Below are 23,104 nucleotides of genomic sequence, written 5' to 3'. Positions count from 1 at the left end.
TGACCCCATTCCTGGTACAACATTACTGTTGTGGTCAGGTTTGCATTGCTAGCAGAAATCACCCAACCAAGAGCAGCTTGGGGAAAAGGTGCTTATTTTAGATGATAGACTTGAGGGAAATCTCTATGATGGCAGGGGGAAATGATGACATGAGCAGAGGGTGAACATCATCACCTGGCCAACATAAAGTGGACAATAGCAACACTGGCAAGGGGACACTGGCTAGAATGCCCATAAGCTTGCCCCCAACAATATACTGACTCCAGGAAGCATTAATTCTAAATCTCCATCAGCTCGGACCCTAGCATTCAGAACACCAAAGGTTATGGGGGACACCTGAATCAAACCACCAATCAGGGCCTAGCATATTTAATATCCAAATGTATTTTCTCCCCTTTCTCCTGCTAATAATTTTTTGAACATTTTATTTGTTTTCAAGCAGATGGAGACAGAGATAAGAGAGACTGAGACAGAGAGAGAGAGAGAATGGACATGCCAGATTGTCTAGTCACCACAAACAAACTCCAGATACATGTGCTACCCTTTGCATCTAGCTTTATATGGGCACTGAAGAATTGAACTCAGGTCATTAGGCTTTGCAAGCAAGTGCCTTAAATGCTGAGTCATCTCTCCAGCCCCACTAAATAAATTTTTATGAGTCAATCTTTTGCCCTTAGACATTAGTGTGCATAAACTAGAAACTGGGTCAAGAAAGGGTGTTAAGAATGGGAGACACCTTTAATCCCAGCACTCAAGAGGTAGAGGTAAGAGGATTGCTGTGCGTTCAAGGCTACCCTGAGACTATATAGTGAATTCCAGATCAGCCTGAGCTAGAGTGAGACCCTACCTCGTAAAAACAAAACAAGGGTGGGGGGAGAGAATGTTAAAGGGGAAATTCCAGGTATTAAGCAAAATAATTAAAAATGCTGGCAGTAGAAACAAGAGGGTTTGAAGTATATCAAAGAGCCATGCTGACAGACCTGATAAGAGATGAGCTTCAAAGTCTCAAGGATGAAGAGAGAGGATGTGGTTGAAGATACTAATCTAAGCTGAACCCCAGGCAGGTAGATCTCCCTCTGAGATCACATGTGTCCTTTACAAGTAATAGCTTGTGTTGTAATTTACCTACTCACATGTCTGGAACATTCCTCAGACCATGAGCTCTTTGAAAGAAGTCACCTCACCTCATTCAGTTGTTTTTGTTGTTTTTATTTCAATGGTTGTTGCTGTTTGATTTTGTCCTGAGTTGTTCCTGGTCTCATGTCCACTACTCAGCCATATTTTACTTAAAACCCCTTACTAGAGTGAAAACTCTGAAGCATAGTAAATGCTCGTGGAGAGACTGAGCTTTGCTCGTAGATCCATGAAGCAGACTTGTGTTACAGGCAGTGTCCGTCTGGGTGCTTGCAGATTCTTGATGCCTTACTCAAAGAAATGAACTGAAGAAGGGCATACCCAACTAGTGAAATAACAAGAAACTTTATTAAGAGTACAGTGATAACAAAGGTTTGAAAAACTCTAGCAAGAGGGGAAGTGGGCCATTTAATTAGGAAGGACTACTCAAGGACCCCAAAGCAGATCTGTTAGCCAATCCAAGAGCAGTTGGTTGCCCACTGAGGCTGTGTGCCACTATTGTACTTGGGTGAGCATCACGTCAGGTTCTTGGCTGCTGAGTAGCTCAGACCTCGAGTTGCTAGGACAGATGTTGGCCATTTCCCCCCAGTAGCTTGTGTAGCATCTTCTGGCACTAGATAAGCTAACAGTCTGGAGACTGGCTCTCTTCCAGATTCCAGCCAGGTCTCTCCATGTTCTATACCAACAGCATATGGTTTCTTTGGCAGTAGGGTCTTACTATTAACCTTTGGTGGGTAATCAAGTGCTCTGACATAATTCTGTCTTCTTTTTGGAAACCTTGTCAGTCTTGATCTTGTCAGATCAACAGCTCATTGTGGATGTTAACCGCATCCTGGTACTGGGAGTTACAGGTCAAGGCCAAGGGAAAAGAAGAAAAAGAAAGGTAATATAAAAGAGAAAGAAGAAAAAAAGAGAGAGAGAAACAAGAGAAAATTAAGGTTAGGCTTCATCTTACCCTCTCCAGGGCCCTTTGATTCAGGTGTTCCCCCTAAGGTCCTTATGAGAGTTCAACCGTTTAGTCTGTCTTTCAGGATATAGGATTTTATGCTACCAGTTTCATGTAGGTCCAGTTTTGGGTCCCCCCCACCACCCTCCTCTCCAGCCCCAACTTCCCTATTGTTCAGGCCTCAACATGCCTATTAGGTATGTCAGCATCTTGGATTGATCTAGGATAGGAGCCATGAGTGAGACTATGCAACCATGTCTTTCTGTGATTGGGTGAGTTCACTGAGAATGATTGTTCCAAGTTCAACCACTTTTCTACAAATTTCATTGTGTCATTTTTTTTTTCTAACTGCTGAGTAGGATTCCATCATGTAGATATACCACATCTTGGTAATCCATTCATCCAATGATGGGCATCTGGGTTGATTCCAATTCTTAGCTATTGTGAATTGAGCAGGTATAAACATGATCTAGCAAATATCTCTGAACTGAGGCTTGGAGCTTTTAGAGTAAATGCCCAGTAAGGGAATAACTGGGTCTGTTGGTAACTCTATAGTCAACTTTTTTAGGAGTCTCCATATTGCTTTCCATAGTGGTTATACCATCTTACATTCCCAACAACAGTGAATGAGGGTTCCTAGTTCTCCACATCCTCACTAACATTTGTTTTCATTTGAATTTTTAATGTTAGGTATCCTTACTGGGTAATGTGGAATCTCATAGTTGTTTTAATTTGCATTTCCCTGATGGTTAGGGATGTTGAGCATTTTTCTAGTGTATGTTTGCCATTTGTATTTCTTCCTCTGATAACTCCCTGTTCAGTTCTCTGCACCACTTTGTGAGTGGGTTGTTTGATTTTTTTTGTTTGTTTGTTTAGGATTTTGAGTTCTTTGTAGATTCTAGAAATTAGGCCTCTGTCAGTTGTATAGCCAGCAAAAATTTTCCCCAATTCTGTGGGCAATCTATTGGCTCTGCTTATTATATGTTTGTCTGTGAAAAAAAACAAAAACAAAAACTTTTCAGCTTCCTGAGATCCCAATGGTTGAGTGATTGTTTAAGTTCCTGAGCTACTGGGGTTTTGTTTAGGAAGTCTTTTCCCACTCCTACATCATGAAAAGTTCCTCCTATATTTTCTTCCAGTAGTCACAGAGTTTCCTGTCTTATTTTGAGGTCTTTGATCCATTTGGACTTGATTTTTGTGCATGGCAAGATGTGTATGTCTAGTATCATTTTCTTGCATATCGTGATCCAGTTTGTCCAGCACCATTTGTTGAAGATGTTATCTTTTTTCCAGTCTACATTGTTAGGGCCTTTGTAACTGTAGTTACTTGATCTAAAGTCCAGATCCTCTATTCTGTTCCATTGGTCTATAATCTATTTTTTTTATGCCAGTACCATGCAGTATTTGTTACTGTGGCTTTGTAATTTAGCTTTAGATCAGGTATGATGATGCCTCCAGAGGTGTTTCTTTGGCTGAGGATATGCTTGGATATCCAAGACCTTTGGACATTCCCTATGAATTCTGAAATCATTTTTTTCTATCTCTGTGAAGAAAAGTGCTGGGATTTTTATTGGTGTTGCATTAAATCTGTATATTGCTTTTGGTAAGATTGCCATTTTCACAGTGTTATCTCTGCCTATCCAGGACCATGGGAGGTCTTTTCATTTTCTCAAGTTCTCCTCAATTTCTTTCTTGAACATTTTTATGTTTTCATTGTATAGGTCTTTCACATCCTTGGTTAGTGTTATTCCAATATATAGTACATAGTACTAGAAGTCCTAGCCCAAGCAACAAGACAGGAGAAAGAAATAAAGGGATGCAATTTGGAAAGGAAAAATTAAGTTAGCCCTATTTGCAGATGACATGATTCTATACATAAGTAACCAGAGAACCTCTATCTCAAAATTCTTTTTGGTTTTTTTGTTGATTGGTTGGTTGGTTGGTTGGTTGGTTGGTTGGCTGGTTGGTTGGTTGGTTTGGTGTTTTGAGGTTGGGTCTCACTCTAGCCCAGGCTGGCCTGGGGATTCACTATGGAGTCTCAGGGTGGCCTCAAACTCACAGCAATCCTCCCAGCTCTGCATCCAAAGTGCTGGGATTATTAAAGGCGTGTGCCACCACTCCCAGCTCAAAACTCTTGAAGGTGATTAATTCCTTCAGCAAAGTAGCAGTATGCAAAATCATTGCATAAAATCATTAGCCTTTCTATATGCAAAGGACAAAGAGAAAAAGAAAGAAATTAGTGACATTGTGTCATTCTCAATAGCAACAACAACAAAAATACCTTAGGATAACACTAAAACAAATTTTAATGAATTAACTAGTTAGTAAATGGTAAAAATAATAATCTTACCTTTCCCTCTGAGTTAAGCACATTCTATCTCTGTACTGACAAAGTGTTATGGAATATTTTCTCCATCCCACCCCCTATGCTCATGACTGATATGCCAAATTTCCATTTCCCAATGTGATGGTATTAGCAGTACTTAATTGGGGGAGAGAGTGGATTTAGGAGGTGGTCAGATCATGAGAGAATTGCCAATTTCTTATAAAGGTATATTGGTATTCCCTTATAAAAGGTACCTGAGAGCTCCCTCACTGCTCCCTTATGTGAGGACACTGAGGAGCTACCCGTTATTCAGAAAATAGGCCCTCAAAAGACATTGAAACTGCCATTTCTTGACCTTGAACTTCCTATCCTTCAGAACCTTGTGAAATATATTTCTGTGGCTTAGAAATCACCTCTATGGTGTATGTTATACCAGCACAAATGGACAAAGACCAAGAGCAAGTGACCACAGTGACATACTAGCTTTGATTCTCAGGTTGATGAAAACAATCTGACAGGGCCAAGGTTGTTCAAAGTAACAGTGGTGCAGTGACAGCACGGAACGCTCCACAGTGTCAGAGAGCATAGGCTACTGGCCTCAAGGGACGGAGGTATGAGAATAGGAAAAGGTAAATGGGTGGCTAGGGCTAACAGGGAGGTCTCATTATTTAAACAGCAGCCACTGGGGCTAGGAAAGTGACTCAGCAAAGGCTTCTGGCATAAACATTGAGAACCGAAGTTCAAATCCCCAGAACTACATAAATTGCTAGATGGAGTGGTGCGTGCCTGTTATTCCAGTACCAAGGAGGTGGAGACAGAAGGATCTCCAGGTCTGACTGACTGAATTGTCTAACTGAAACAGTGAGCTCGGGTTCAGCGAGAGACCCTGTCTTAAATAAATTAACTAGCCAGGCGTGGTGGCACACGCCTTTAATCCCAGCAATTGGGAGGCAGAGGTAGGAGGATCGCTGTGAGTTCAAGGCCACCCTGAGACTACATAGTGAATTCCAGGTCAGCCTGGGCTAGAGTGAGACCCTACCTCAAAAAAACAAAATAAATAAATAAATAAATAAATAAAAATAAATAAATTAACTAAATAAATGTGAAAAGTGAATAAGGTGAGGAAGGAACTTGCTATCACCCAACTTCTGGTCTCTACATGCATGCATCACATATGCACAGAAACTACACACATACATGGGCAAAAAACATAGCCACAGACAAAACACACACAAAGAAACATTAGCATGTAGAAATGCATGAAAGGCTACTCATTAGCAACTGAAGAGAATTACAGGGGGAAAGTTGCACATATGCTTTCAGGGCCTTAGAACACTTGTGTTTTCTTTTCCAGCCCCCCTTCTTCCTCCTACCCTCTCGTTGTGCTGCCTATGGAGCCCTCCCTGCACCTACATGCTGTGGCACTAGCACAGGGGACGGTATTCAAATGTTTCACAAAGAAGGATAAGATAGAGGCATATCTCATTACATACATGTTCAGTCCCTGACAGCTCCTCTCACATAGAGCATTTTTATCTCGAGCTAGAAAGCAGAAGTTTAGAAGGTCTCTCAGTACTTATTTTAATGACATTCACTTTATTTTGTTGATTATAGAGAAAATTCTAACATTTAAAGTTATTAATGATTTGTAAACAAATATTCCATTTCTAAAATTTCATTGAGAATTGAGATTATCAGAAAAATACCAGTCTCAACTTTACAAGTCAAGTATAATTACTCTTACAAAATAAACTAAAAAGAAGTGTTCTGTGATGATACAAAATCAATATACAATTTTTCTACCATGAGAAAAAGTTTGCTGAAGGTCACTTGTCTTATAAACATAAAATTATGTTTTTGCAGCAGACCACCTCTAAGATTTAATTGACTCATATCTAACAACTCTAAAGAGCACACCAATAACTTTATTAGGTTTTTTGGGGTGTATACCAGTAATTTTTATTAGGATTTTTGTGTATTTTCATTTGTTTTTGTGTTTGTCAGATGTATATTTCACAAGTAAGTTCCCCAGAGCATTCACTCAAACGCTAACATTTCACAAATGGATACCTGAGATTTTTTTTTTTCCCATGGGTAATTCTGCTTTGAAACTTTTCCAAGCTAAAATTGTCAAAGCTTGTTTCTGCACATGGAACTTTTGAACCATGATGATCAATTTGTCCTCATTCTGGAGCAGATCTAGTACTGGTATCTGAGAAAAATCTATGAATTGCCTATTGTTCCCAGGCTTCCTCCAGGCATAGGTGGGCCAGTCTATTCAAGACAGCCTAGGTTAAGCACCTAAGTTTTCATAAGAGGACCCTAACATTTTTCTCTTTACTCAGTTAAATGTTTAGGTACTTATTTTGTTTAAGCATATGGGTTTGTTTTTTTTTTTTTTTTGCATATGGGTTTTTTAAACCACATGTACTATACAAACACACACACACACACAAACATATTTGAAGGCATCTGGCATATAATCAAATATTTATCAATGGGTGTGAAAGCACACGCCTTTAATCCCAGCACTCAAGAGACAGAGGGAGGAGGATTGTCATGAGTTTGAAGCCACCCTTGTGACTACATAATGAATTCCAGGAAAGCCTGGGCTAGAGTGACACCCTACCTCAAAAAAGCAACAGAAAAAAAAAATTATCAGTCGCACCTTGACTTTTATCAAAAGTTAAGACATAAGAAATAATAATCATATAGCACTAATTAAAGGGTATAGAGTCTACCCAGGCCTATAGATAATTTAGATTGTTAACACTGGGTCAATCCAGGCATGCAGTATGACTGAAAGGCCATGTCTCCCTCATGGGAAGGGAGAGGCTGGAATGGTTGCAGAAAGATCGATAGGATTGGGATCAGGGAGGTTTTACAGCCCGTTTATCACCATAAATATTTCACCATTTAAAAATTTAGATAAATAAGATGTTGTTAGATAAACCAGGTGGTATGTGATTGGTACCTGATGTGAAATAGTAACTACCTGGATTTAAATTCAACAGGATTGGAAATTGACTAAATGTAAAAGAGGAACTCACCCCATAAAAATGTTTCTCATGACATGTCCTGTCGATGAAGAATAAAGAAGATATTGTTTGGAGAATAAGTTAATAAACTGAGTGTTAAAAATCTTGAGTTTGATAGCCAAAGGGCCATCCATGGACCAAATGAGTCAGAGTCAGAAGTCTGGGAGATATCAGCTCTTTAGCCAGATCTGAGAATTAGTATCTAGTGGGAAAAAACTTCCACCTCTATGTCTCTTTAGCCCAGTCACTTAATCTCTCCTTGCCTCGTTTTCTAATGTGTAGATTACCAAACCTACTTAAGGATTGCTTAAGAAATTATTATCACTTTGCTTAGCAAGCACTTGCTTAGATGACTAAATTATCTCTAAGATCACCTTGGAAGACAACAGATAACAATGGTTATTAACCTCTTGTAGAGAATTAAGTGACTGAAATAATTGTAAGCTATGGACTTACATATTGAGAAATACACATGACCAAGCATACAGATTCTGAACACAATTTCAGGAGGTTTATGAATTCCTAAGTAAACCAGATTATAAAATTCTTAATCAGGGCTGGAAAGATGGCTTAGCAGTTAAGGCATTTGCCTGTAAAGCCTAAGGACCCAGGTTTGATTTCCCAGTACCCATGTAAGCCAGATGCACAAGGTGGCACACGCATGTGGAGTTTGTTGGCAGTGGCTGGAGGATCTGGTGTGCTCTCTCGCTCTCTCTCGCTTGCTCTCTCTCTCTCTCTCTCTCTCTCTCTCTCTCTTTCATAAATAAATAAATAAATAAAATTCTTTACAGTGGTAAGAAGAAAAACTGTGACTCAAACAGGGAGAATTTAGTGAGTTGAGGAATAAAAAAGAGATAACTAATGGATAAAAATAAAGAACAGGGATGGGATGAACGATACAGAATTTTGCGTCAAAAAGGACTATTTGCTGTCTGTTTTGGTTATTGGTCATGATGACTATCATTTTATTGTTTTTTTACTGTTTGGTATATTTTTTGGATGGGTTCTGTTATGTTTTTAGATAGGAGATACTTCTGAATTATGGACTCAAGTTTTGGGCCAATCAAAAGTGGGAGATACAGAACAGAAAGGTATGAGTGACCAAGCGGCATTCTAGTCGTGGAGACAGGGAGGAAAGGAATGGAACCCAAGGCTCCAAGAAAGTCTGGTTGTGAGCACGAAGACACGTCATCTTGCAGTACCTGGAAAGGAGGCAGGAAAAGTGTGGAGATATCAGTGACTGTGGGAGGGGTTCACATTTGACAGATAACCAAAAATTCCCAATTAAGTAAGAAACCAGGCATGCTGCTAAGGACATTGGGAGTTCATTATTAAGAAGAATGATGTACATTTGAAGTACAAACTACAGAGGTGATAAATAAATATAACATGAACACATAAAGTTCTATCGCCCATAGATAAGCTGTATGAATTCCTTTCTTGTGGATCTCAGTATGCTGAGAATCACCAATCCCTGAACACAGTGAAGCATTTCTGCAATTAGTCTCCTGTTCACCACTAATAGTATCTAGAGACAATCCCTACAATCACATCTTTACCCATGTATATTACACATACAGCATTTAGAAACTTTAGTAGGCATGATGGATGAATGTGTTACAGACATAGGATGGATAAATATGTTGATAAAATATATTATGTGGGGGCTGGAGAGATGGCTTAGCGGTTAAGCGCTTGCCTGTGAAGCCTAAGGACCCCGGTTCGAGGCTCGGTTCCCCAGGTCCCACGTTAGCCAGATGCACAAGGGGGCGCACGCATCTGAAGTTCGTTTGCAGAGGCTGGAAGCCCTGGCGCGCCCATTCTCTCTCTCTCCCTCTCTCTGTCCTTCTCTCTGTGTCTGTCGCTCTCAAATAAATAAATAAAATTTTTTTTAAAAAAAATATATATATTATGTGGTTCTAACTTCCAAAATTTCATTTGATGCTTTGATGTGCTTACTGTACAATGATTTCTTTAAGCCTGCTTCTATGGTTTTTTTTTTCCTTCTCCCCTTATTTTTTTTATTAATTAGTTTTGTACTCAGCGAATAAAGTCAAATTGGTACCACTGTTAGGCTCATCCATGTCCTACCCGCTCCCCCTGGCCCCTGCTTGTTGAGGTATTTGGGTCATGCAGTATGGAGTTAGCCCACAGTTATGGGTAGGATACCAGCACAAGGGTGAAGGAGATCAACACAGAGAAAAATCAACTCCTACCAAATCATATATCCAGAGCCTCAGAGGCCCCCAACACCTCATCAATGAAGCAGACCAACAATGAACCCAACATGGCTCAGGGAAATTTTGTGGAAGAGGGGGCAGAAAGAATGTCAGAGACACATGTTGGGTCATGATATGCTTGTACATTTTTAACATTGATTTGTTTTATACTTCTCTTTCTTGCAGAACCCTAAGGAATATCAGTTGATTGTAGTAGTTTCTTCAAAAATATGCTTACTGGGGTAAATGTGATAAACTTATTCCTACTAATACTAATGCCAGTACCAAATTTGATGGCATCAAAAGCAAAATGAAACCTAAAGTCAGCTCATATAATAAATTATAATTTTTTTTCTGTAACTAGCATTTGTTATTTTAGGACCACACTGTTGATTTATATATATGTATGTGTGTGTTTATATACATATATGTGTATTGATATGTGTATGTATGTGTGTATGTGTATATATATATATATATATATACATATGTATGTATATATATATAGTAAGGTGGTAAATTTTTCCCAATAAAACAGAAATTATCCCCCCTCCATCACTATTACAAACAGTCATAAACTACTTTCATCTGAGTTTTTTTTGTTTTTGTTTTTGTTTTTTTTTTTTTTTTTTTTTTTTTTTTTTTTTTTTTTTTGGTCTTTTGAGGTAGAGTCTCACTCTAGCCCAGGCTGACCTGGAATTCACTATGGAGTCTCAGGGTGGCCTCAAACTCATGGCGATCCTCCTACCTCTGCCTCCCGAGTGCTGGGATTAAAGGCATGCACCACCATGCCCAGCTTTCATCTGAGTTATTCTTATGTCTTCCTTTGGGTTATGTGGGCAAGGCACTGAAGATTTGTACTAATACTTGTGCAAATGTAAATGTTTTTCTTCATAGTGGTTTGGATTACAGTTATATACAAGCAAAAAATAAAAGGGCTAAAAGAACAATCTAATGTGAATTATTTAAGCCTTAAACTTCAAAACTTGAGAATTAAATTTGAAGGTGCTTAAGTTTCTTATGACTCATAAAGAGTTAAGTAACAATTCCAAAACCTCATTGTGTTTCTTACAAATTACTGTGTTTCAGAGAAATCTAGCTGGAACTGAGCTGGAAGCGTTCTTCATGCTAGCTAGCTTTCATAGTACTGGGCAGTTCTCTGCAGGCTTCTGGGGAAGAAAAGTCATCAGTAATCTTATTCAGCAGAGGACCCTGCAAGCTACACAACCAGTCAGGCAAATAGTGGTCAGGTACAATCGTGATGTAAATATTATTGGGGTAATCAACGGCTCTCTGATTGGATTTGGGGCCCACTAAATGGGAAAGAATTCATACCTGATATTCAAAGCCTGTGGCTGGGGAAACTGTAGGCCCTGGGGGGACGCTATGACTGTTATATGGCTAAATGGGTATAATTGTACCTGTAAAATGGCCCTTTAAATACTGATGTTATATTTATAAGATTAGTGCTTCTCTCAGACTCAAAACTCATCAAAATGCAGAGAATAAGTGCTCAGAGCTAAATGAGACATCCATGTTATCTCCTGCAAGGCTCGGGAAACATTATGGAAGAGGGACAGAACAACTGTAAGAGCAAGGGGTGGGAGGAGTGCTGTGAAACACAATCTTGCAGCCGTGACGTGGCCATTGCATTCCTAACCTCACAGTGACTGTCTTTACCTGCACAAGATCAGTTCCATCAGCCTTCTGTCACTGATTGTGGATGACAGCATAAAGACCTGCTCCTTCCCCAGGGAGTTAATGGTTGCTGCGGGAGTGAGAAACACTTTCTGCAGTGGGATATCCACTGGAAAGTTGCATGTGATCTGAGATGTAATCTTCCACCCAGGCTCATGCAAGCAACCCTAACTAATCTCAGTGGGACACACACACACACACACACATGCATACACGTGCACACATGCACGAGACATTAAAGCCAAAGAGAGACTACTTGTGAGGAAGAAGAGACTCAGTGGGAGGAAAATGGAGAGAGGGACAAAAGAAAGTAATATGAAGGGATTCTGATAAAAATACAATATACTTGTATGAAAAGCTGTCAATAAATTTAAAAAGAAAAATTATATTTTATTAAAAAGCATGTTTACCTCACATGAACACAATGTATTTGCCATGATTAATAAATACCTATGAATCAAAATAAAGCACCCTGCCCATAATTTCTGAGTTGTGACTAATATATATGCTCATTGTGCCACCAAGTGGTAGTACTAATCTTATAAATATTTCTAAATGCAATTATTCAGTTATTGTTGAAGTTAGACACTAGGTGGCAATAGATTTCTTTATAAACAGGCTTTGAGAACCTTGATAGAGTTGGAAACTACAACCACTCTCAAAGGACATTCATCCATTTAATAAAGAAGCAAACTAAAATAGCCTTAGCCTTGTCCTAACGTAGAGAAGACTACTTATGTTTAAGATATACTTTGAACATAGGATGTGCCTATCAGAAAAATATATGATCCATTTCTCACTTTTGATCACTGCTTTGTTCTTAGAGGCAGAATATTGAAATATGTCAATATTTCCTTTATTATCATGCTTGGCCTTGGCAATAGAACTTATGGGTTTCCTCTGCCTCTACAGAAGTTCTGGGATACTACAATAAAGTCCAGCTGTATGAACCAAACAGATGGCTACTAATTAACAGAACTAGCTAAGTAAAGACTTACAGGTGGAAAAAAAAAAAGAGCAATGCACAATAACAGAAAGAAACAGAGGTGATTGTGGTTATCAGCCCATCTCTTTTCTACCCTATTCTGAAACTAAGGGTTCTTTCTCACTTTTCCAGTGATCAGAAAGAAGCACTGTGTTCTGCCTTGAAATTTCAGGAAGTTTCCTGAATTTTAAATAGTCAGCGCCACATTATGCATGGGAATGCAGCAGTTATGGGTTTGGTTTTTAACAGAATTTTGTCTACTCCTTAATATAAACAAAATGCAGCTTTTCCAAAATTTCCAAGAGACTATGACAAGGGACGGTGACAAGGTACTATGACGCTTAGCATGAGTATGAAGACCCATCCACAGCTGACAGATTAATTTCTTCTGAGGGATCTCACTTCTGAAACCAGCCTGAGCTGGTTCAAGACAAGGAGTGAGAGAATGTCAACTCTCTTTTAACATCTGGGTGTTAGACCCAGACCCTTCCTTTCATAATCAAAGCTATGGCAAGGCTAGCATATTTAAATAGGACTTGGCTACATTAAAAGGGGAGGCTACAGAGTCTTGATGTAAACAATATCACACTAGCTCCATCACGGTGAGTATGTCCCTTGGATTTTGATTACTTACCAAGAGAAAATTCAACCAAATGGTGCTTGAAAACCTGGAGATAGATATAGATATACATCTGTAATTCTCTCACTAGACATATACAAAATCAACTCTAAGTGAATTAAAGACTTAAATGTAAACCTGAAGCTAGTAGACGAAGCACTATGACACATTGACATAGGCAGCAATGTTTTGTATATGACCCCCAAAACATAGAAACAAAAACAAAAATAGGCAGGTAGGCTGTATTAAATTAAGAAGCCTCTATACAGCAGAAGAAACAAATCAACGAAATGAAGAGAAAGCCTATTTGAGAGGGAGAATTAAAAAACACTATCTGTAAAGAAATATCTGGTAAGAAGTCAATATGCAAAATATATAAGGAACTCGGCAACTCAGTAGCAAAACAAGCAACAAACCTAAATAGACAGCTTCACAAAAGGATAAAATTATTAGCAAGTGTATGAAAAAACTGTAAAACTGTTCAGCATCACTAATCATCAAAGACTACAAACCAAAAACCACAAGACAACACTCCATGCTCACTAGACTAGCTATTATAAAACGTTTATCAAGGGCTGGAGATATGGCTTGACAGTTAAGGCACTTGCCTGCAAAGCCTAAGGATCCAAATTCAACTCTACCGATCCCACGCAGCCAGATGCACAAAGGTGAGGCAAGTACAAACTCACACATTCCCACTAGGTGGCGCACGCGTCTACAGTTTGATTGCAGTGGCAAAGACAAGCCGCAACAATTCTCACGCTCTCTCTAAAGGAAAGAAAAAAAAGACAAAAAACATCTAACAAGGGCTGCTTAGTGGTTAAGCCACTTGCCTACAAAGCCTAGGGACCCAGATTTTGGTTTTCCCAGTACCCTTGTGAGCCAGATGCACAAAGTGGTGTATTCGTCTGGCGTTTGTTTTCAGTGGCTAGAGGCCCTGGCACTCTCATTCTCATTCTCTCTCTCTCTCTCTCTCTCTCTCTCTCTCTCTCTCTCTCTCTCTCTCTCTCTCTCTCTCTTTTAATTTTGTTTATTTTTATTTATTTGAGAGCGACAGACACAGAGAGAAAGAGGGAGATAGAGAGAGAAGAATGGGCCCGCCGGCCACTGCAAACAAACTCCAGATGCATGCACCACCTTGTGCATCTGGCTTACGTGGGTCCTGGGGAATTGAGCCTTGAACCGGGGTCCTTAGGCTTCACAGGCAAGCGCCTAACCGCTAAGCCATCTCTCCAGCCCTCTCATTCTCTCTCTATCTGCCTTTCTCTCTCTCTCTTTCTCAAATAATTAAAATATTGTTTTCAAAAAACATGTAACCATAACAATATTGAAAAAGATGTAGAGAAAAGGAGCCCTTTCACACTGTTGGGAAAGATGTAAATTGATATAGTCATTACAGAAAAAAGTATGGAGGTTCCTTAAACAAAACAACTGCTTGATCAATCCCACTGCTGGGTGTATATTCAGAGAAAGTGAAACCAGCACATCATAGAGATGTCTGCATATGTGTGTTGCAGCTCTATTCATAATAGTCACGGTAGGGCAATAAGCGTCTGTCAATGTTTACTTGTCAACTGAATCTCTACAAAGGATGACAAAAAAAAAAAAAAAAGCCAACCAAATGTGTCAGAGAATAGTTTACAGGAGAACTAGGGAGCCTGGACCACACCGATGAGCCTGGGAAGTTTCTAGAAGTCCTTGTCACTGAGTTTATTTAGGGCAAGACAAGCCACAGACAAATCCTGGACTTTGAGAGAACAGCAGAACCATACAGAGCACTGGCAAGTGACAGCAAGAACAACGCAGATGGAAACTGGGAGCCTCCCACTCCTCCTGGATGAATGAAGCCCAGGTTTCCACGTAATGTGAATGGGAGAGTCTATCCTGATCATTCACTAATACCGAACTTCTCATCTGTCCAAAGGAAGGAGGATTGGAACATATGGAATGAAGGGAAATACAGTAAAATTCTAAAGCAAGCCATGATATTAGTCCAACTGACAGGTTCCTTCTTAAAATGTACAGCCCAGGCCAGGAACTCTGAACTTATTTAGACAGAGAACAGCTCAAAAGGAAAACAATATTCCTTCTTCTAACGAATGCCAATCCAACTCCCAACTGTGAACCTTCTCTGCCCAGAATGACCGGCCTCAATTATTAGTCTCCTTGACAAGATTCTGTTCATACACAAAGATGTGCCTGTCCACAAAACCTCACAATAGAAGGGACTAGCCACCTTTATTGACAGAGACATGCAGAAACAGAGTACCCGAGTGTGAGTTGCTCTGTTTTATCCCCAAATCCCACTATTTGTAAAGCACAATGGGACATTCTGAAAAGTTTCCTTCTCAGATGAGCAGCCTTGTTCCAGTCTTCAGTCCACTCCGCAGCGATGGGAGGAACAGCTGAGGAGGAAATGGGCTTCCTTTCCCTGCTCTACTGCAACGGAAAATATGTCTTCCACCTTTGTGAATTTCTGAATGTGTGTTTGCAATACTATTTCACAAAGTGGTTCTTTTAGAACTTGGAATTAACACTTCTGAACTTTAGCACACAAACATACGCACATATCCTGGAAATCTGAGAGACCCCAGACCACAGGCAGAGAGCCAGCCTTAGAAGCTTTACAGCAAAGCAGCCTGAACTCCCTGGGCATGCCAGAGGGCGGCATTCCCACGCGTGAAGCATTTAGTGTGATTTAACACTTCAAGATCCCCAGCCTGTCAATCCTAACACCTCTTATAGAACAGGAAGGTTTTAATGTTTGCATATTCTGACTTAATAATTCTAACAATTATTTTGCTCATCTACACAAATGTAAAATGTCATCTATATGCTTAACCAGCATATCAAAAAATAAAAACGTCACTGCTGCTTTAAGAACTTCTGACCAGATGAACTGTCTCAGAGGCACTCCCCAGTGCTAATTAAAATAATAGACATTGTCACATGGGGCAATTATTTTCCAGAAAACAGCTGACGTGTACACACTATGCTTGGCAGAAGTCCTGGCCAGTTTTGCAAGAATGTTTATTCCAGGCTGAGATCATCTTAACAAAAAAGAAAGAGACTAAGAAACAGAGGGGGTGAATTCGGAACAGCAAGAGGGAGAGGTGGAAGAAAGTACAGAGAAGGAAAGAAGGGTGGATTCTCAGTAAACCAAAAGAGAACTTTAGACTTTAAAGTTGTTCTCTATTTTTCTCATTATGTTCAAATACCTACCTAATCCAGTAATAAAATTTTGTTAATTATAAGATGAAAAACTTTTTATCAGAGATCGATGAAATTTACAAAATCACATTGAAGAGCAGAAGTTTCGTGTGGTTTTTTTTGATAATGCAATAATTTTCCTACTTAACAGAAATTATTGTGATCATAAATCAAGATGAAATTTTATATTCAAAAAGGTTCAGAAAAGGAAAAATAGAAAATGAATATTTAAAAAATAGGAAAAAAAAACTGTACCATTATTTACACATTACATGTTTCTGGGTGGCTGGGAGAGATCCACTGAGCTTCTGTGTGCCTCAGGAGGAAACGACTGCTCATAGGAACACGCAGCTCACGCAAATATGGCTGCTCACACGCCCAAGGAACGCTACATGGTGTCAGACCAGTGCTGACACGTCCACCCCCTATCTGGTAGGAAAATCACAAAGTATTCTTCCTATCCTGCTTTATTTGTTTCTGATTTATGAATTCTACCAAAAAATAAAGAGGATTTTTTTTTCATTTTTATTTATTTATTTGACAGAGAAAGAGAAGGAGAGAGAGAGAGAGAATGGGCCCACCAGGGCCTCCAGCCACTGCAAATAAACTACAGATGTTTGTGCTGCACTATACATCTGGCTAACATGGGTCCTGGGGAGTAGAACCTGTGTCCTTTGGCTTTGCAGTCAAATGCCTTAACCACTAAGCCATCCTTCCAGCCCTTTGTTTTTTTAATTACAAAGAAAAAAGAAACTTTTTATCTTGCAACTAGTATGTTGGCAGATGTATATTTAGGGATTGAAATGTATTACCTGCTAATGTTTTATCTTAGTGAAAATAACAGGATTTTGAGTTCTACAAAGAAAACAGAGCTAGTAGTTAGCTTTATGCTTATAATGGTGCCCAAATATGAAGATTTTCAAGTTTCTTTCTATCAGTAATATTACCCTTTTTGTTAATCTTCACTGTTTTTCTAAATGTTCTGCTCTAAAGAAATGCACCTACGTCTTACTTGCAACTTCCATGAGTCTCTTGATGCTAGTAAAGATACTCAGGATAATTTGGAAGGTCATAGGCAATTTTAAGTTTCTTGTGCATTTTTATTCAATGAGCAATGTGCAAGCGAGGCAGGGAGTGATGAACATGTAAATTGTGACTATCCTGAATTTCCCACTTTCTACATCCTCATCAGGAAACTTTTCAATTACTGGGAAGACGTAGTTACATCTTACTTAATGTAAGAGATGAAAAGGCTATGGAGTTCCCTTTGCTGGTTTCTAATAAATAAAATCACAATTACTCATGATAACCCCCTTCTGAGCTAAAGATAAAATGCTATCAACGCAATGGCATTTTATCTTCGCCATGTTTTCATTTTGCATACAGATTCTGCCTTTAGAAATAAAAAGCAATAAACTGTTTCCACTATATTAGATACAGTTTAAGTCAACAAATCATAACTATGCTTTTCTTAGTATTTTAGCTCCATTATGGTCAAGAAAATAGTCATTCATAGACTTCCGAACAACCACCTCTAAATAATGTTAACTTTGATGTAACCATCTCTTCCCCCCACCCACCCCAAAGTAAATGCAAATTTCTCTTCCTAACTCATATCCTTTTTCTTCTTTTTTACAGTGCTGGCAATTCAACCCAGGGCTGTGTGTATGCTGGCCAAGCGCTTTGTCATTGAATCTATATAGCCAGCCTCCCACTAACACCAAGAAAATATTCCTAAGACTAGAAGGGACCAACATTAATGATGCAGGATTTGGGGATTCAGGTAATGAAAGGCCCAAGAATTCAGAAGCCCAGAAATACTATCACGCTCCAAAGGGAGTTTAAGCGGGCCCCTGCATACCTCAAACTCCAGGCTTTACTCTCTGTTGAAAGCAAGTAAAGAATCCCTCTTCTCATTACATCAGAGCCCGCTCCTAATATAAAACTAGGTAAAAAGGGCATGAGATAGCCCTCAAGGATGGGAAATGAATAATGAAGCGAACCATTTATTTGGTTTCTATAAATAGCCCACACCATAAGCCATAGCAGCCTGCCTCAGACCACCAAGGGCATAGGAGGCTGATACCACACTCTGCTACCCCCACCCAAGGACCTGCACAAATGCTGACCTCCAAGGTCATAGGAGACTGATACCACACTCTGCTACTCCCACCCAAGGACCTGTGCAAATGCTGACCACCAAGGTCATAGGAGACTGATTGGTCCACGAGGGGCTTGAACAAATTGAACTAATTGGCTTAGAAACTATGGAGTGGCACAGACTGACTGGCTCGCACCCCGCGGGCTCCTGATGTTAAAAAAAATGATTGGTCTAATGCACAGGCTTTGTTAGAAACACTATAAAAACTGTCCTATTCCCGCATTCGGGGCTCTGCAGTCCTCTACCCCTGTGCAGTGTACGACTGTGGGCCCCAGCGCGCTTGGAATAAAATCCTCTTGCAGTTTGCATCAAGACCACTTCTCGTGAGTGATTTGGGGTGTCGCCATATCCGGGCAGAGCATGGGGTCCTCGTTTTGGGGGTCTTACAGTAAGGCCTATGAACCCCAACTTTTATGACATTATCCTGTCTTAGCAAACAATAAAACAGACTTTGAAAAGGGCAAAGTATGCATTATTAAGTTTATTTATGGAGTACTTATGAATTATGAGGTTTATTGTAGGGAGAATTAAGCTTTAGAGAGGAGGCGAGCTGAAAGACTCCAGCCAGAGAATTCTCCTCCCTTGCCCAGCTGGAAAGGAAGAGAGGAGACTGAGAGAATCTCCATCACATCTCTGGGAGCAAAGACCCCTGGAGGAGACATATTCACATGGAAAGACCCAAAAGATTCCCCTCACATGAAAGACCAGCCAGGATTAAGAAACAGTAAAGGAGCCAGGTGTGGTGGTGCATGCCTTTAATCCCAGCACTTGAGTGACAGAGGTAGGAGGATCACCATGAGTTCCAGGCCACCCTGAAACTACATAGTGAATTCTAGATCAGGCTGAATAGTGTGAGACACTACCTGGGAAAAAAAAAAAAAAAAAAACAATAAAGGAGCCAGAGATCATGGAAAAACCATAAAACCATACAGGTAATAAGGTGAGAGAGTACCCCAAAGCCAGACACATGGAGAAGGCAAGCAAGAAAACACCCAGGCTGAAAGACATGCTCTTCACTTCCCTGCAGGGAAGTGGGGAGACAGACTTACACACTGGTGTTCAAGGGAAACACGGAAAAAATAAAGAGGTCTGGCTCACATAAGGACCAGCCATCTAATTACGGTGAGCCTTATTATCAAGCTTAGGTTTGTAAGGAGAGACCTGATTGGTTCATGGACTCGGTTACCCAGAGAGGCTCAGCTAATGAAGAAGCAGGAAGTTGCTGCTGGGGAGCGTTACTGGCAACCATCTTGGAGGAGACAGGATTAGAAAGAAGTTGTACTTTTGCCAAGGTGGGCAGAATGGCAGCTCTTTGTTCCCTCTTTGGGCTTCTATCCCTAAGTGCCTGTAATAAACTTCTTTTACTCCTGTTTTGCTATCTTACTCCTGTCTCTTGTTCATTAAGATATCAAATAAATACTACAGATTTATTTCAGACCACTGTGTACTAAGCTTTTACTATATGGTAGGTGTACTGTTAGGTGTTGAGAATATGCATGGGCCCTTATCTCAGAGAGGTGATAACTTACTGACTCAAACAACCAGAGCACAATGTGATCTCTGTGATGGAAAGCCTTTGGTTGCAACAACAAACATGACTCATACTGGTTTAAACAATAAGGAAATGAACTGGTTCACACACCAAAACTGGAGGAGAGAGACTAGTTCAACATTCTAGCCAGCCAATAGGCATGTCCAGGCTTGTGAGGTTGTCATGCAATATTGTCCTTAAAAAAAAAATAGAGCCAGGCATGGTGGCATACGCCTTTAATCCCAGCACTGGGAAGGCAGAGGTTGGAGGATCGCCATGAGTTCCAGGCCAGCCTGGGCTAGAGTGAAACCCTACCTCGAGAAACAAATAGAAAAAAAATAATAATAAACTGAATGTGGTGACACATACCTTCAATCCCAGCACTTGGTAGGAGGATTGCCATGAGTTCAAGGCCAGCCTGGGCCTACAGAGTTTAGGTCAGCCTGGGCTAGAGCAAGACCCTGCCTGAAAAAAAAAATAATAATAATAACAACAATAATAATAATATAATAATAATGATGTAAGTTAAGTTTATAAGTCTGTGTTGGGACACATTCATACCCAAAGGCCACGCCTGAGGCATATCTCCAGGGATTCAGGTGTGATCACTAGGTCAGTGTGTCCTCCACCTTCATCTGTATTGGATTTATTCTCAGACTCCACTGAAGGCCCCTGGCAATGCTCAGCTCATTTCTTACTTTATCTGAGGAGATTATTCTTTTCATTAATTACTATTGACAGAAGGGTAACAAATTTGTAAAACTTAATTAGGTATCTTTGCTTTTCTTCCCTACTTTGTTACCATACTTCTGCTTCTTGGGGTCATTATTCTGAGAAATGTGTTTACATAGAGCAGGCCTGGTCTTATTCACTGACCCATTCTCAGAAAGAGGAACTAAATGCACCAGGCCCATCAGTGTCTGCTCCACATTCTGCTTTGGAAAGACCCAAACGAAGAAGGGACCCCAAAATGTGCCTCTCTAACAAACTTCCATCATGTAGTCATGGCCTCCTGGTCACAGAACAAAAGCCCTCAGAAGAGCTAGGCCACTCAGGACTCATCCCAGGGGTGACCCTTGTTCCCCATAGTGGGAAATCTTGTATGTGGAAACTGAATGGCTCCCCTCATATGGTGTGCTAGAGCTGATAGGAACTGATGCAAGCCTGAGGGAGTTTTGTCAATAGACTGTTGTTGACCCACTGGATCTGGAAATAAACTAAGGAGAGTATTTACATCTCAAAAAACAAGTAACTGGTACAAATCAGCCCCCACTCTAGAAAGCTTACTAGAATGCAACTCCTTCATTTTGTTTATTAGCCCCAGAAACACTGATAAGGATCCAACTACAGAACAAAGTATGGACCAAGCACTCTAGGTTAGCAAGCTGCCTCCCTCCCCCGAAAAAATCCCCAAACAAGGGGCCTCAGTAATTATTTGGGAATAAGACTTTAGGATATGGCCTCCCTACAATGCAGAGGTGCAGAGGGTCAAAAGCAGATGTCACTGGCCAGGTGTCCTCCTCCATTGTTCTTCTACCTTATTTCCTTGAGGTGAAGTTCCTCACTGAACCTGAAGCTCACACGAGTTTTCAGTTAGACTGGCTAACCAGTGAGCCTAGCAATCCTCCCATCTCTGCCCACCTCCAAACGTGGGTTACAGGTGTGTGTGGCCATGCCCATCTCTTTTTAAAATTATTTTTATTAGATATGGACATATTTAGTATGTAAACAACACATGTTGGTACCATCCTTTCCCTCCTCCTCCCTGCCCCTTTTCTGAAGAGGCTTTCTTCATTGGGGATGCAGGTCAACCCCATGGGGATTGTAGGTCATGCATTATGGGGAAAGTAGTCAGTGATGGGGGAGAGACAATGTCTCTGGGCAAAATGTACAAACTTATAGCTCTAACACTCTTTCTGCCCCCTATTTAGCAAAATTCCCTGAGGAATGTTGGGTGCATTTTAAGTCTACTTCAGTGATGCACTGTTAGGAGCCTCTGTATCTCTGGGTTTGGTAGGTGTTGAGTGTCCTCAATGTCTATCTCCTTCACCCTTGTGCTTATATCAGGTTCACTAAGAAAGCAGCACTCTTGCTCATTTCCCCAATTCCTCTGTGAATTCATCTGGGGCTGGGGCTGGGCTGGAGTGAGCTGGGTCATTTATCTCCTCAGGTCCAGCTCCCATCTAAAAAAGAGAAGCAGATTTTCCAGTGTAAAGTGAAGTCAGCACCAGTTAAATGGAATAACCATTATTAATTTAGAGAGAATTTAAAGGGTATAGACCCTCTTATATTCCAAGATTAGTGGGAGCTAGACAATGAGAAGCAAAATCATTATGAGTGCTAAGGATCAAACTCAGGTCCTCATACTTGTGAAGCAAGCACTCTTACTCATGAAGCCATCTCCCCAGGCCCATTGTGCTGAAAATCGTGATTCATCTCAGCTAGAAAGAAATACACATCACACCTTAGGGTGAGGGCCTTAGTTCTCTTTCTATGTCCCTTTACTGTTTTCCTGCTTTTTAACCAGCTTCTCTTCCCTTCCCTTTCTTCTCCTCCACTCACCTCTTCATCTTTCCCTCTCTCTCCCTAAAAGACGAAAAAATTTTGCTAATATTTGTTAACACAGTAAAGAAGACTTTTATTCAAAATTGTTGCAAATATACTGAAGTAAGGGAAGAAAATGAAACTCAACATGGAATTCCACAAGGACAAAAGCGAAAGAGTAAGGTGGTCAATGGATAGAATTACTAAGAGGAGACATCAAGGTTAGGAAGAGTTTTGCTGAAAGTGAGCCAAGAACTCATACATTGAGGGAGATGAAGAACTTGATCAGACAGCAAGGAATATCAATGGAAGAGGGAGGGTTTCTTATGAATTTGGGTTATGCAATAACAGAACAAGTACAGAAAATAAGGCAGAAGCCTCATCCCAGACTCAAAAAAACAAGTCTAGAGTTTGGTCAAAGAAATACTATTTATAAAATGAGAGAGAGAGGAGATTGAGTGAAACAAATTCTCAGTAATGCAACGCAATTCAGTCAAGTGTATGAGGTATTTTGTTTTTGTTATTTTTACTGTTCTTGTTACACAGTATCTCTGCCTCTTTGGCAGAAGTGAACTTACAAATATATGAAAGTACAAGTTTCCCCAATTTAAGGTTTTTTTTTTAAACCAATTCCTAATATGTGTGAATGTCTAAAATTCTCCAGTCATTATGAAAAGAAAAATTTACACACAA

At 40.1% G+C, this 23,104-nt stretch overlaps 1 long non-coding RNA gene across 1 annotated transcript in view; it reads right to left on the bottom strand.

Moving 5' to 3' along the window:
- LOC123458604 overlaps positions 1-23,104 on the bottom strand; it is a 76,675-nt gene that overhangs the window by 5,528 nt on the left and 48,043 nt on the right. The window lies entirely within an intron of this gene.

This window comes from Jaculus jaculus, chromosome 2, assembly GCF_020740685.1.
Source record: "Jaculus jaculus isolate mJacJac1 chromosome 2, mJacJac1.mat.Y.cur, whole genome shotgun sequence".
NCBI lineage: Eukaryota > Metazoa > Chordata > Mammalia > Rodentia > Dipodidae > Jaculus > Jaculus jaculus.
This window is presented reverse-complemented; position numbering and strand designations above follow the sequence as displayed.